The 13,112-nt window shown below is 43.6% G+C and overlaps 1 protein-coding gene across 3 annotated transcripts in view; it reads left to right on the top strand.

Annotated features, from left to right (window-relative positions):
• Positions 1–13,112, top strand: part of LOC115152824 (endothelial PAS domain-containing protein 1) — a 112,524-nt gene that overhangs the window by 86,012 nt on the left and 13,400 nt on the right. The window lies entirely within an intron of this gene.

Genomic DNA, 13,112 nt, shown 5'->3' with positions numbered 1-13,112 from the left:
TTTGTTTGTGCTAATGAAGCAGGCCCTAGTCAAACACCTGTAGTTTATGTTTGTGCTACTGTAGCAGGCTCTAGTCAAACACCTGTAGTTTGTGTTACTGTAGCAGGCCCTAGTCAAACACCTGTAGTTTATGTTTGTGCTACTGTAGCAGGCCCTATTAAAACACCTGTAGTTTGTTTATGCTACTGTAGCAGGCCCTAGTCAAACACCTGTAGTTTATATTTGTGTTACTGTAGCAGGCCCTATTCAAACACCTGTAGTTTGTTTGTGCTAATGAAGCAGGCCCTAGTCAAACACCTGTAGTTTATGTTTGTGCTACTGTAGCAGGCCCTAGTCAAACACCTGTAGTTTGTGTTACTGTAGCAGGCCCTAGTCAACAAACTGTAGTTTATGTTTGTGCTACTGTAGCAGGCCCTATTCAAACAGTAGCAGGCCCTATTCAAACACCTGTAGTTTGTTTGTGTTACTGTAGCAGGCCCTATTCAAACACCTGTAGTATATCTTTGTGTTACTGTAGCAGGCCCTATTCAAACACCTGTAGTTTATGCTACTGTAGCAGGCCCTAGTCAAACACCTGTAGTTTGTTTATGCTACTGTAGCAGGCCCTAGTCAAACACCTGTAGTTTATGTTTGTGCTACTGTAGCAGGCCCTATTCAAACACCTGCAGTTGATGCTACTGTAGCAAGCCCTAGTCAAACACCTGTAGTTTATGTTTATGCTACTGTAGCAGGCCCTATTCAAACACCTGTAGTTTATGTTTATGCTACTGTAGCAGGCCCTATTCAAACACCTGTAGTTTGTGTTACTGTAGCAGGCCCTAGTCAAACACCTGTAGTTTATGTTTGTGCTACTGTAGCAGGCCCTATTCAAACACCTGTAGTTTATGTTTGTGCTACTGTAGCAGGCCCTATTCAAACACCTGTAGTTTATGTTTGTGTTACTGTAGCAGGCCCTATTCAAACACCTGTAGTTTGTGTTACTGTAGCAGGCCCTAGTCAAACACCTGTAGTTTATGTTTGTGCTACTGTAGCAGGCCCTATTCAAACACCTGTAGTTTATGTTTGTGCTACTGTAGCAGGCCCTATTCAAACACCTGTAGTTTATGTTTGTGTTACTGTAGCAGGCCCTATTCAAACACCTGTAGTTTATATTTGTGCTACTGTAGCAGGCCCTATTCAAACAACTGTAGTTTATGTTTGTGCTACTGTAGCAGGCCCTATTCAAACACCTGTAGTTTATGTTTGTGCTACTGTAGCAGGCCCTATTCAAACACCTGTAGTTTATGTTTGTGCTACTGTAGCAGGCCCTATTCAAACACCTGTAGTTTATGTTTGTGTTACTGTAGCAGGCCCTATTCAAACACCTGTAGTTTATATTTGTGCTACTGTAGCAGGCCCTATTCAAACACCTGTAGTTTAAGTTTGTGCTACTGTAGCAGGCCCTAGTCAAACACCTGTAGTTTATGTTTGTGCTACTGTAGCAGGCCCTAGTCAAACACCTGTAGTTTGTGTTACTGTAGCAGGCCCTAGTCAAACACCTGTAGTTTATGTTTATGCTACTGTAGCAGGCCCTAGTCAAACACCTGTAGTTTGTGCTACTGTAGCAGGCCCTAGTCAACAAACTGTAGTTTATGTTTGTGCTACTGTAGCAGGCCCTATTCAAACAGTAGCAGGCCCTATTCAAACACCTGTAGTTTGTTTGTGTTACTGTAGCAGGCCCTATTCAAACACCTGTAGTTTATGTTTGTGTTACTGTAGCAGGCCCTATTCAAACACCTGTAGTTTATGCTACTGTAGCAGGCCCTAGTCAAACACCTGTAGTTTGTTTATGCTACTGTAGTAGGCCCTAGTCAAACACCTGTAGTTTATGTTTGTGCTACTGTAGCAGGCCCTATTCAAACACCTGTAGTTTGTGTTACTGTAGCAGGCCCTATTCAAACACCCGTAGTTTATGTTTATGCTACTGTAGCAGGCCCTAGTCAAACACCTGTAGTTTATGTTTGTGTTACTGTAGCAGGCCCTATTCAAACACCTGTAGTTTATGTTTGTGTTACTGTAGCAGGCCCTATTCAAACACCTGCAGTTGATGCTACTGTAGCAAGCCCTAGTCAAACACCTGTAGTTTATGTTTATGCTACTGTAGCAGGCCCTAGTCAAACACCTGTAGTTTATGTTTGTGCTACTGTAGCAGGCCCTATTCAAACACCTGTAGTTTATGTTATGCTACTGTAGCAGGCCCTATTCAAAGACCTGTAGTTTATGTTTATGCTACTGTAGCAGGCCCTATTCAAACACCTGTAGTTTGTGTTACTGTAGCAGGCCCTAGTCAAACACCTGTAGTTTATGTTTGTGCTACTGTAGCAGGCCCTATTCAAACACCTGTAGTTTATGTTTGTGCTACTGTAGCAGGCCCTATTCAAACACCTGTAGTTTATGTTTGTGTTACTGTAGCAGGCCCTATTCAAACACCTGTAGTTTGTGTTACTGTAGCAGGCCCTAGTCAAACACCTGTAGTTTATGTTTGTGCTACTGTAGCAGGCCCTATTCAAACACCTGTAGTTTATGTTTGTGCTACTGTAGCAGGCCCTATTCAAACACCTGTAGTTTATGTTTGTGTTACTGTAGCAGGCCCTATTCAAACACCTGTAGTTTATATTTGTGCTACTGTAGCAGGCCCTATTCAAACACCTGTAGTTTATGTTTGTGCTACTGTAGCAGGCCCTATTCAAACACCTGTAGTTTATGTTTGTGCTACTGTAGCAGGCCCTATTCAAACACCTGTAGTTTATGTTTGTGCTACTGTAGCAGGCCCTATTCAAACACCTGTAGTTTATGTTTGTGTTACTGTAGCAGGCCCTATTCAAACACCTGTAGTTTATATTTGTGCTACTGTAGCAGGCCCTATTCAAACACCTGTAGTTTAAGTTTGTGCTACTGTAGCAGGCCCTAGTCAAACACCTGTAGTTTATGTTTGTGCTACTGTAGCAGGCCCTAGTCAAACACCTGTAGTTTGTGTTACTGTAGCAGGCCCTAGTCAAACACCTGTAGTTTATGTTTGTGCTACTGTAGCAGGCCCTATTCAAACACCTGTAGTTTGTTTATGCTACTGTAGCAGGCCCTATTCAAACACCTGTAGTTTATGCTACTGTAGCAGGCCCTAGTCAAACACCTGTAGTTTATGTTTATGCTACTGTAGCAGGCCCTAGTCAAACACCTGTAGTTTGTGTTACTGTAGCAGGCCCTAGTCAAACACCTGTAGTTTATGTTTGTGCTACTGTAGCAGGCCCTATTCAAACACCTGTAGTTTATGTTTGTGCTACTGTAGCAGGCCCTATTAAAACACCTGTAGTTTATGTTTGTGCTACTGTAGCAGGCCCTATTCAAACACCTGTAGTTTATGTTTGTGTTACTGTAGCAGGCCCTATTCAAACACCTGTAGTTTATGTTTATGCTACTGTAGCAGGCCCTATTCAAACACCTGTAGTTTGTTTGTGCTAATGAAGCAGTCCCTAGTCAAACATCTGTAGTTTATGTTTGTGCTACTGTAGCAGGCCCTAGTCAAACACCTGTAGTTTGTGTTACTGTAGCAGGCCCTAGTCAAACACCTGTAGTTTGTTTGTGTTACTGTAGCAGGCCCTATTCAAACACCTGTAGTTTATATTTGTGCTACTGTAGCAGGCCCTATTCAAACACCTGTAGTTTATGTTTGTGCTACTGTAGCAGGCCCTATTCAAACACCTGTAGTTTATGTTTGTGCTACTGTAGCAGGCCCTATTCAAACACCTGTAGTTTATGTTTGTGCTACTTTAGCAGGCCCTATTCAAACACCTGTAGTTTATGTTTGTGTTACTGTAGCAGGCCCTATTCAAACACCTGTAGTTTATATTTGTGCTACTGTAGCAGGCCCTATTCAAACACCTGTAGTTTAAGTTTGTGCTACTGTAGCAGGCCCTATTCAAACACCTGTAGTTTGTATGTGCTAATGAAGCAGGCCCTAGTCAAACACCTGTAGTTTATGTTTGTGCTACTGTAGCAGGCCCTAGTCAAACACCTGTAGTTTGTGTTACTGTAGCAGGCCCTAGTCAAACACCTGTAGTTTATGTTTGTGCTACTGTAGCAGGCCCTATTCAAACACCTGTAGTTTGTTTATGCTACTGTAGCAGGCCCTATTCAAACACCTGTAGTTTATGCTACTGTAGCAGGCCCTAGTCAAACACCTGTAGTTTATGTTTATGCTACTGTAGCAGGCCCTAGTCAAACACCTGTAGTTTGTGTTACTGTAGCAGGCCCTAGTCAAACACCTGTAGTTTATGTTTGTGCTACTGTAGCAGGCCATATTCAAACACCTGTAGTTTATGTTTGTGCTACTGTAGCAGGCCCTATTAAAACACCTGTAGTTTATGTTTGTGCTACTGTAGCAGGCCCTATTCAAACACCTGTAGTTTATGTTTGTGTTACTGTAGCAGGCCCTATTCAAACACCTGTAGTTTATGTTTATGCTACTGTAGCAGGCCCTATTCAAACACCTGTAGTTTGTTTGTGCTAATGAAGCAGGCCCTAGTCAAACACCTGTAGTTTATGTTTGTGCTACTGTAGCAGGCCCTAGTCAAACACCTGTAGTTTGTGTTACTGTAGCAGGCCCTAGTCAAACACCTGTAGTTTATGTTAGTGTTACTGTAGCAGGCCCTATTCAAACACCTGTAGTTTATGTTTGTGTTACTGTAGCAGGCCCTATTCAAACACCTGTAGTTTATGCTACTGTAGCAGGCCCTATTCAAACACCTGTAGTTTATGTTTATGCTACTGTAGCAGGCCCTATTCAAACACCTGTAGTTTATGTTTGTGTTACTGTAGCAGGCCCTATTCAAACAACTGTAGTTTATGCTACTGTAGCAGGCCCTATTCAAACACCTCTAGTTTATGTTTGTGCTACTGTAGCAGGCCCTATTCAAACAGCTGTAGTTTATGTTTATGCTACTGTAGCAGGCCCTATTCAAACACCTGTAGTTTATGTTTGTGCTACTGTAGCAGGCCCTATTCAAACACCTGTAGTTTGTTTGTGCTAATGAAGCAGGCTCTAGTCAAACACCTGTAGTTTATGTTTGTGCTACTGTAGCAGGCTCTAGTCAAACACCTGTAGTTTGTGTTACTGTAGCAGGCCCTAGTCAAACACCTGTAGTTTATGCTACTGTAGCAGGCCCTAGTCAAACACCTGTAGTTTATGTTTATGCTACTGTAGCAGGCCCTAGTCAAACACCTGTAGTTTGTGTTACTGTAGCAGGCCCTAGTCAAACTACTGTAGTTTATGTTTGTGCTACTGTAGCAGGCCCTATTCAAACACCTGTAGTTTATGTTTGTGCTACTGTAGCAGGCCCTATTCAAACACCTGTAGTTTATGTTTGTGCTACTGTAGCAGGCCCTATTCAAACACCTGTAGCTTGTTTGTGCTAATGAAGCAGGCCCTAGTCAAACACCTGTAGTTTATGTTTGTGCTACTAAAGCAGGCCCTAGTCAAACACCTGTAGTTTGTGTTACTGTAGCAGGCCCTAGTCAAACACCTGTAGTTTATGTTTGTGCTACTGTAGCAGGCCCTATTCAAACACCTGTAGTTTATGTTTGTGCTACTGTAGCAGGCCCTATTCAAACACCTGTAGTTTATGTTTGTGTTACTGTAGCAGGCCCTATTCAAACACCTGTAGTTTATATTTGTGCTACTGTAGCAGGCCCTATTCAAACACCTGTAGTTTATGTTTGTGCTACTGTAGCAGGCCCTATTCAAACACCTGTAGTTTATGTTTGTGCTACTGTAGCAGGCCCTATTCAAACACCTGTAGTTTATGTTTGTGCTTCTGTAGCAGGCCCTATTCAAACACCTGTAGTTTATGTTTGTGTTACTGTAGCAGGCCCTATTCAAACACCTGTAGTTTATATTTGTGCTACTGTAGCAGGCCCTATTCAAACACCTGTAGTTTAAGTTTGTGCTACTGTAGCAGGCCCTAGTCAAACACCTGTAGTTTATGTTTGTGCTACTGTAGCAGGCCCTAGTCAAACACCTGTAGTTTGTGTTACTGTAGCAGGCCCTAGTCAAACACCTGTAGTTTATGTTTGTGCTACTGTAGCAGGCCCTATTCAAACACCTGTAGTTTGTTTATGCTACTGTAGCAGGCCCTATTCAAACACCTGTAGTTTATGCTACTGTAGCAGGCCCTAGTCAAACACCTGTAGTTTATGTTTGTGCTACTGTAGCAGGCCCTATTCAGACACCTGTAGTTTATGTTTGTGCTACTGTAGCAGGCCCTATTAAAACACCTGTAGTTTATGTTTGTGCTACTGTAGCAGGCCCTATTCAAACACCTGTAGTTTATGTTTGTGTTACTGTAGCAGGCCCTATTCAAACACCTGTAGTTTATGTTTATGCTACTGTAGCAGGCCCTATTCAAACACCTGTAGTTTGTTTGTGCTAATGAAGCAGGCCCTAGTCAAACACCTGTAGTTTATGTTTGTGCTACTGTAGCAGGCCCTAGTCAAACACCTGTAGTTTGTTTGTGTTACTGTAGCAGGCCCTAGTCAAACACCTGTAGTTTGTTTGTGTTACTGTAGCAGGCCCTATTCAAACACCTGTAGTTTATATTTGTGCTACTGTAGCAGGCCCTATTCAAACACCTGTAGTTTATGTTTGTGCTACTGTAGCAGGCCCTATTCAAACACCTGTAGTTTATGTTTGTGCTACTGTAGCAGGCCCTATTCAAACACCTGTAGTTTATGTTTGTGCTACTTTAGCAGGCCCTATTCAAACACCTGTAGTTTATGTTTGTGTTACTGTAGCAGGCCCTATTCAAACACCTGTAGTTTATATTTGTGCTACTGTAGCAGGCCCTATTCAAACACCTGTAGTTTAAGTTTGTGCTACTGTAGCAGGCCCTATTCAAACACCTGTAGTTTGTTTGTGCTAATGAAGCAGGCCCTAGTCAAACACCTGTAGTTTATGTTTGTGCTACTGTAGCAGGCCCTAGTCAAACACCTGTAGTTTGTGTTACTGTAGCAGGCCCTAGTCAAACACCTGTAGTTTATGTTTGTGCTACTGTAGCAGGCCCTATTCAAACACCTGTAGTTTGTTTATGCTACTGTAGCAGGCCCTAGTCAAACACCTGTAGTTTGTGTTACTGTAGCAGGCCCTAGTCAAACACCTGTAGTTTATGTTTGTGCTACTGTAGCAGGCCATATTCAAACACCTGTAGTTTATGTTTGTGCTACTGTAGCAGGCCCTATTAAAACACCTGTAGTTTATGTTTGTGCTACTGTAGCAGGCCCTATTCAAACACCTGTAGTTTATGTTTGTGTTACTGTAGCAGGCCCTATTCAAACACCTGTAGTTTATGTTTATGCTACTGTAGCAGGCCCTATTCAAACACCTGTAGTTTGTTTGTGCTAATGAAGCAGGCCCTAGTCAAACACCTGTAGTTTATGTTTGTGCTACTGTAGCAGGCCCTAGTCAAACACCTGTAGTTTGTGTTACTGTAGCAGGCCCTAGTCAAACACCTGTAGTTTATGTTTGTGCTACTGTAGCAGGCCCTATTCAAACACCTGTAGTTTGTTTATGCTACTGTAGCAGGCCCTATTCAAACACCTGTAGTTTATGCTACTGTAGCAGGCCCTAGTCAAACACCTGTAGTTTATGTTTATGCTACTGTAGCAGGCCCTAGTCAAACACCTGTAGTTTGTGTTACTGTAGCAGGCCCTAGTCAAACACCTGTAGTTTATGTTTGTGCTACTGTAGCAGGCCATATTCAAACACCTGTAGTTTATGTTTGTGCTACTGTAGCAGGCCCTATTAAAACACCTGTAGTTTATGTTTGTGCTACTGTAGCAGGCCCTATTCAAACACCTGTAGTTTATGTTTGTGTTACTGTAGCAGGCCCTATTCAAACACCTGTAGTTTATTTTTATGCTACTGTAGCAGGCCCTATTCAAACACCTGTAGTTTGTTTGTGCTAATGAAGCAGGCCCTAGTCAAACACCTGTAGTTTATGTTTGTGCTACTGTAGCAGGCCCTAGTCAAACACCTGTAGTTTGTGTTACTGTAGCAGGCCCTAGTCAAACACCTGTAGTTTATGTTAGTGTTACTGTAGCAGGCCCTATTCAAACACCTGTAGTTTATGTTTGTGTTACTGTAGCAGGCCCTATTCAAACACCTGTAGTTTATGCTACTGTAGCAGGCCCTATTCAAACACCTGTAGTTTATGTTTATGCTACTGTAGCAGGCCCTATTCAAACACCTGTAGTTTATGTTTGTGTTACTGTAGCAGGCCCTATTCAAACAACTGTAGTTTATGCTACTGTAGCAGGCCCTATTCAAACACCTCTAGTTTATGTTTGTGCTACTGTAGCAGGCCCTATTCAAACAGCTGTAGTTTATGTTTATGCTACTGTAGCAGGCCCTATTCAAACACCTGTAGTTTATGTTTGTGCTACTGTAGCAGGCCCTATTCAAACACCTGTAGTTTGTTTGTGCTAATGAAGCAGGCTCTAGTCAAACACCTGTAGTTTATGTTTGTGCTACTGTAGCAGGCTCTAGTCAAACACCTGTAGTTTGTGTTACTGTAGCAGGCCCTAGTCAAACACCTGTAGTTTATGTTTGTGCTACTGTAGCAGGCCCTATTCAAACACCTGTAGTTTGTTTATGCTACTGTAGCAGGCCCTAATCAAACACCTGTAGTTTATGTTTGTGTTACTGTAGCAGGCCCTATTCAAACAACTGTAGTTTATGCTACTGTAGCAGGCCCTAGTCAAACACCTGTAGTTTATGTTTATGCTACTGTAGCAGGCCCTAGTCAAACACCTGTAGTTTGTGTTACTGTAGCATGCCCTAGTCAAACACCTGTAGTTTATGTTTGTGCTACTGTAGCAGGCCCTATTCAAACACCTGTTGTTTATGTTTGTGCTACTGTAGCAGGCCCTATTCAAACACCTGTAGTTTATGTTTGTGCTACTGTAGCAGGCCCTATTCAAACACCTGTAGCTTGTTTGTGCTAATGAAGCAGGCCCTAGTCAAACACCTGTAGTTTATGTTTGTGCTACTAAAGCAGGCCCTAGTCAAACACCTGTAGTTTGTGTTACTGTAGCAGGCCCTAGTCAAAAAACTGTAGTTTATGTTTGTGCTACTGTAGCAGGCCCTATTCAAACACCTGTAGTTTATGTTTGTGCTACTGTAGCAGGCCCTATTCAAACACCTGTAGTTTGTGTTACTGTAGCAGGCCCTAGTCAAACACCTGTAGTTTATGTTTGTGCTACTGTAGCAGGCCCTATTCAAACACCTGTAGTTTATGTTTATGTTACTGTAGCAGGCCCTAGTCAAACACCTGTAGTTTATGTTTGTGTTACTGTAGCAGGCCCTATTCAAACACCTATAGTTTATGTTTGTGTTACTGTAGCAGGCCTTATTCAAACACCTGTAGTTGATGCTACTGTAGCAATCCCTAGTCAAACACCTGTAGTTTATGTTTATGCTACTGAAGCAGGCCCTAGTCAAACACCTGTAGTTTGTGTTACTGTAGCAGGCCCTAGTCAAACACCTGTAGTTTATGTTTGTGCTACTGTAGCAGGCCCTATTCAAACACCTGTAGTTTATGTTTGTGCTACTGTAGCAGGCCCTATTCAAAGACCTGTAGTTTATGTTTGTGTTACTGTAGCAGGCCCTACTCAAACACCTGTAGTTTATGTTTATGCTACTGTAGCAGGCCCTATTCAAACACCTGTAGTTTATGTTTGTGCTACTGTAGCAGGCCCTATTCAAACACCTGTAGTTTATGTTTGTGCTACTGTAGCAGGCCCTATTCAAACACCTGTAGTTTATGTTTGTGTTACTGTAGCAGGCCCTATTCAAACACCTGTAGTTTATGCTACTGTAGCAGGCCCTATTCAAACACCTGTAGTTTATGTTTATGCTACTGTAGCAGGCCCTAGTCAAACACCTGTAGTTTGTGTTACTGTAGCAGGCCCTAGTCAAACACCTGTTGTTTATGTTTGTGCTACTGTAGCAGGCCCTAATCAAACACCTGTAGTTTATGTTTGTGTTATAGTAGCAGGCCCTATTCAAACACCTGTAGTTTATGTTTGTGTTACTGTAGCAGGCCCTATTCAAACACCTGTAGTTTATGCTACTGTAGCAGGCCCTATTCAAACACTTGTAGTTTATGTTTATGCTACTGTAGCAGGCCCTATTCAAACACCTGTAGTTTATGTTTTTGCTACTGTAGCAGGCCCTATTCAAACACCTGTAGTTTGTTTGTGCTAATGAAGCAGGCCCTAGTCAAACACCTGTAGTTTATGTTTGTGCTACTGTAGCAGGCTCTAGTCAAACACCTGTAGTTTGTGTTACTGTAGCAGGCCCTAGTCAAACACCTGTAGTTTATGTTTGTGCTACTGTAGCAGGCCCTATTCAAACACCTGTAGTTTGTTTATGCTACTGTAGCAGGCCCTAGTCAAACACCTGTAGTTTATATTTGTGTTACTGTAGCAGGCCCTATTCAAACACCTGTAGTTTGTTTGTGCTAATGAAGCAGGCCCTAGTCAAACACCTGTAGTTTATGTTTGTGCTACTAAAGCAGGCCCTAGTCAAACACCTGTAGTTTGTGTTACTGTAGCAGGCCCTAGTCAACAAACTGTAGTTTATGTTTGTGCTACTGTAGCAGGCCCTATTCAAACAGTAGCAGGCCCTATTCAAACACCTGTAGTTTGTTTGTGTTACTGTAGCAGGCCCTATTCAAACACCTGTAGTTTATGTTTGTGTTACTGTAGCAGGCCCTATTCAAACACCTGTAGTTTATGCTACTGTAGCAGGCCCTAGTCAAACACCTGTAGTTTGTTTATGCTACTGTAGCAGGCCCTAGTCAAACACCTGTAGTTTATGTTTGTGCTACTGTAGCAGGCCCTATTCAAACACCTGTAGTTTGTGTTACTGTAGCAGGCCCTATTCAAACACCCGTAGTTTATGTTTATGCTACTGTAGCAGGCCCTAGTCAAACACCTGTAGTTTATGTTTGTGTTACTGTAGCAGGCCCTATTCAAACACCTGTAGTTTATGTTTGTGTTACTGTAGCAGGCCCTATTCAAACACCTGCAGTTGATGCTACTGTAGCAAGCCCTAGTCAAACACCTGTAGTTTATGTTTATGCTACTGTAGCAGGCCCTAGTCAAACACCTGTAGTTTGTGTTACTGTAGCAGGCCCTAGTCAAACACCTGTAGTTTATGTTTGTGCTACTGTAGCAGGCCCTATTCAAACACCTGTAGTTTATGTTTATGCTACTGTAGCAGGCCCTATTCAAAGAACTGTAGTTTATATTTGTGTTACTGTAGCAGGCCCTAGTCAAACACCTGTAGTTTATGCTACTGTAGCAGGACCTATTCAAACACCTGTAGTTTATGTTTGTGCAACTGTAGCAGACCCTAGTCAAACACCTGTAGTTTCCATCCTGTTACCTTGATTTCCTTTCTGTCCACCTCTCCCTCCCTCTGTCCCTGTTCTCCTTCTCTGTTTTGTGTATCGTTATTGCTTTTACCAGCCCAGAGATGAAACAATCCATGTTGACGTCCACCAGCTTCTGTAACACAAAGAACACCACAGGCAATGTTCAGCTCCCAGCTCCGCTCACACACCATACCCTCACATTGAATCAGCCCCCAGATCCCCTCACACACACAAAACCCTCACGTCACATCAGCCCCCAGCCCCCCTCACACACAATAACTTCACATCACATCAGCCCCCAGACCCCCCTCACACACAGTACCCTCACATCAGCCCCCAACCCCCCTCACACACAACACCCTCACATCACATCTAAACCCCACCAGGCCACTCTGTCAGCAAAATTACATTTCAGATGTGAGTTCTGAATATATTTCAAAACAGGCCTTATTTCATTATCATGGCTCTGTGGACCTGGGCCTGTATTAAGATGTCTTCCATCCCATTAAGGCTGACCTGTGACTGGGGAGATAAGAGGAACGCAGGGCGTCTGTAGTGACAGGGGACCAGGTGTCCCACATTGCCCCTGTAATGAGGCCCTCCGGTGAGATGGCTTCTGTCCCCCAGTGACATTTACACATCATTAAAGCCTCTCTCTGTAGTAGCAGAAGTGTGGGTCTGGATTGTGTTGCACTGTGGGTTTCTGTGGTGGTGGTGGGAGTGGTGTGTCTGTGTCTGTGTCTGTGTGTGCGTGTGACTGTGCATGTAAATGCTAGTACTAGCAGCTCGACTCCTTTATGAGTCTAGTTCTCCTTTCCTCTCAATCCATCAACTGAGCTCCAGGCTCCTTGTCGCAGTCTGTGAAAATGGCATCAATCAATCAGTGGTGTGGTTAGCCCAGGCAGACTGAATGCACTGGGCAGGTGGGATCTCTATGTGGCCAGCTGGGGTCTCTACGGCAACGTGACTGGCCTGGAGCAGCCCTGGTCTGTGTTTACTTACTCTTATCCAGCCTTACGACCCAGGCCTGCTCCTTTCACAAGCCAACCCTGTGATGACCCCTATGAGCTCGGACCTGCTCCGTTCATAAGCCAGCCCTGTGATGACCCCTATGAGCTCGGACCTGCTCCGTTCATAAGCCAGCCCTGGGATGACCCTACGACCCCGGGCCTGCTCCTTTCACAAGCCAGCCCTGGGATGACCCTACTACCCCAGGCCTGCTCCTTTCACAAGCAAGCTCTGGGATGAACCCTACGACCCCGGGCCTGCTCCTCTCACAAACCAGCCCTGGGATGACCCCTATGACCTTGGGCCTGCTCCTTCATAAGCCAGCCCTGGGACCCCTACTACCCCTGGCCTGCTCCTTTTACAAGCCAGCCATGGACTTGAGCCAACTCCTCTTCTTCTCTACCCTGATACAGTACTTCTCTATCTCTCATTCTCTCCTCACTCCTAAAACCTTCTCCTCTTCACCCTCTATCTTAGTCTTACCCTGACCTGAACTTCTCTCCTCTTCACCCTCTATCTTAGTCTTACCCTGACCTGAACCTCTCTCCTCTTCACTCTGCTGCTTGCTCTCTGAGTTCCTCTTCTGTTCACCTCCATCCAGCTTGAATTATACTTTCTATCCATCTATCCATCTAT

This window comes from Salmo trutta, chromosome 18 (genome assembly GCF_901001165.1).
Source record: "Salmo trutta chromosome 18, fSalTru1.1, whole genome shotgun sequence".
Classification (NCBI taxonomy): Eukaryota; Metazoa; Chordata; class Actinopteri; order Salmoniformes; family Salmonidae; genus Salmo; species Salmo trutta.
This window is presented reverse-complemented; position numbering and strand designations above follow the sequence as displayed.